The sequence below is a fragment of the Cotesia glomerata genome, linkage group LG2 (genome assembly GCF_020080835.1).
Source record: "Cotesia glomerata isolate CgM1 linkage group LG2, MPM_Cglom_v2.3, whole genome shotgun sequence".
Classification (NCBI taxonomy): domain Eukaryota; kingdom Metazoa; phylum Arthropoda; class Insecta; order Hymenoptera; family Braconidae; genus Cotesia; species Cotesia glomerata.
In genome coordinates this window covers 17,452,604-17,455,771 of record NC_058159.1, presented here as the reverse complement: position 1 = coordinate 17,455,771, position 3,168 = coordinate 17,452,604, and the positions used below count along the sequence as shown (strand labels likewise).

General features: G+C 26.8%; 1 long non-coding RNA gene across 1 annotated transcript; it reads right to left on the bottom strand.

Annotated features, from left to right (window-relative positions):
- Positions 1-1,220: 1,220 nt before the first annotated feature.
- LOC123258912 lies at positions 1,221-1,943 on the bottom strand. Its single transcript, XR_006508173.1, has 2 exons — positions 1,519-1,943; positions 1,221-1,369 (listed from the first exon to the last, which is right to left on the bottom strand). It is a non-coding gene; the product is annotated as an uncharacterized LOC123258912 (long non-coding RNA).
- Between the last annotated feature and the right edge of the window lie 1,225 nt (positions 1,944-3,168).

Sequence of the window (3,168 nt, the reverse complement as noted above, 5' to 3'; positions counted from 1 at the left end):
TTTTTTTTTCATTGCACAGATAAAAAATAGCTTAAATAAAAGTTATATTTTTTCCATGACTTCAAAATAATAATCGTAATAAATGATTCAAATTTTTGATGATTACGAAATTCTTAATTTCGAAATTACGGTGAAATTATTAATTGTATAAAAAAGATCTGAAAAGAAATTGTTGAAAATTGAATTGTTAAAAAAAATATCTCATAATAATTTTTCTTGATAACAAACAATTTTTCCGTAATTTTGAAATTAAAGTTTTCGTCTCTAAAAACAATATTGATTATTATATTTTTCATAATCGAAAAGTATTATGGTTTCTCATTTAAGACTATGAAAAAAATTCATCACTTGTAAGCCATAAACTCTTCTGAAAAGTATTGAAATGATGGATCTCTGTTGATTGCCTGTAATCTGATTAATTTTTTATGATTTTACTTTGAAATAAACAAAATTACAATAATTTAATATTTTTTTCAAATTTTTCATCCCGATTATTTACTGAAAATTTCTCATTTACCTATCTTTTTATACACTGAGTATTTTTAATGAAATAAAAAAAAATAAAATATAGTCAGCACTTTTTCATCGTTGACTAGTAAAAAATTCCTGACTTACCGACATTATACGCTCGTTTCACTTACAGACTACTGTGCATCTACCACCGAGTTACGGTTTTTTGACAATTCATATGTTTTCGAATGACTGTCAAATGACCGACGATCTACGATTTTTACTTAGGTAAAAAATCGGAGAAGTCAAGTAAAAATTTGGTTTTTCGAAGAGTGAAGTATGATAACTATACAGAATAAAAATCATAAAGTAACAGTGAAAAACTTTCACAATGATACTCGTCGTTCACTGTCAAATGACGGCCGTTCGATAGTCAAGTGACGGTCATTCGACGATCATTTGTCGACACTGTGAATTCGCGGTACATTTACCGTCGTTTCACGATCATTTTACCGTGACCACGATTCCGCTAGGGTGGATACGCGTGACGCAGTACTTCAGTGTGGCGTCGCGGCCATTGTTTTAACTTACACGCCGTATAACAAAGACGCGTAGTTTCATCATCATTTAATTATTTGTTTAACTTAAACAACTATCTTTAATAATTAATAATTGATTAAAATTCTAATAAATTTACATTGAAAAAAAAGTTTTTTTCTACCAATTTTTGTACCAAATGACTCCTTACACAACGATCAACAAATAATTGCTTAACCCTTCAGGACATGGGTGTTTTGACTCACCTTATTTACTCTGGCCATGAGAAAAAATCTCATGGCTTCTGCGCATGCGCATAGAACATTATAATTCAGTTTTCTTACGAAAACGTTATTTATTTTTAATTTTTAATGTTCTTAGACTATAAAATAATGAATTAATAATTCTTTAATTGATAATTAATTAATAATTAATTAAGTTTAAATTTATTGCTAGAGTATTATCGATTAAAAAAAATAGTACACATAAAATGTATTTGTTAGGGATTACATATAAAAAATATTGACTTACGTTTATTAAACCTCTTAATATTATTTATTTGAAAAATATTAAATATTAAATTATAAATTTTACATATTTATGTAGGTAAACACAGCACAATATTACACTATTATTTTGGCGGTTAAGTATGATGTAAATAAATATGGCGGACGCGGACTGCGAAATGAGCCGAACTCGGCCGAATAAGAAACGAAAGCTAAAATCTCCCACCTTTTAATACTCTGGCCATGAGAAAAAATCTCATGTCCTCTAAAAAAAATTATTTTTTTATTATTTTTAATCAAAAAAAAATTTTTTTATTGTATGTGTGTCTAGAAAACTAAATTATAGGAAGATACAAAAAATTTCAAGTAGCTTTTCCATTTGAAATTTAAAAAATATTTGAGATTGAAGTTGCGCATGAGAAAAAATCTCATAACCCATGTCCTGAAGGGTTAATTTTTACATTCCGGAATTTCACAGTGAATATTACCTCCATCTCCAAACGCAAAACTCACAGGATTTTGCGTTTGAATCTGAATTTATTTGGTTTTGTCTCAACGTAACTTTTGAACCAAGAATATTGAAATTTCATTGAAATTATTGAAATTTTATTATTTTAATCGATTATAAAAATAACATATTTCAATGGCATCAAAATCGGAGCTGGAAACCTGGGAACCTTTCCTTGTAAGTAATAAAAACGGACGTATCATTCTCTTTGTCCAAAAGTAAAGCTTCCTTACATTTATGAATGGGGTAAAAAATAGTTAAAAACTATCATTCTAGCAATATGAGCTAAAATTTTTATGAAAATATCTACAATTCATGAATTTAATGGATATATTTGAAAAAGTTATTAGAAAATTATTGAAATCAGAAAGCATTGGGGTTTGGTTACGAATATATTTTAAACGGTTGCAGTAATCAATTTAACATATCCGACCTTTTCTGTAGAACCTTAAATTTTCTACAAAATTATGGCATATTCATTTGACAACTATTATTTTCCAATGTAGTAGGAAATTTAAAAAAAAAAATTTTTTTTTGATAAATTTTTTTAACTTTGACCTTGGATATATTTGAAATGGTTAGTGTAATCGCTTACACATATCAAATCTTTTTTGTAGATCATTAAATTTTCTACAAAAACATGTATAAAGATTTGATTAAAAAATTGATCAATAGTGAGATATAATCTTTTTCATAAGAGACTAACAAAAAATATAAAACTGTGACGCGGATAAGCTTCCTATAAATATAAAGAGCTCAAATTTGGTGAGAATTTTCTAGAGGTGCTTGAGAACCAACCTTTCAATGTTAGAAGTTAAAAAAAAAATAATCGATTTTTTTGACCCACCCTAATGTACATATATATAATAATAATAATTTTCTAAATTTTTCTAATTTTGATATCTAATAAACTTAAATATAACTTTATTTTAATATCTAATAAATTTAAATTTAAATTATGTAAACGTATTAATTACGTTTGATCTAATTTACATGCATGTCCCAGTGAACACATGACTTCAATATGACGTCATTTATAAGTCATAGGAATGTCACAATATTTTACGTAAATATGACGTAAAATTGACCTGTCTTGTGATCCAATTATGATGTAAAAATATATGATATATTTTTGACATCATACTGATGTAAGTTTATTACTTCGCT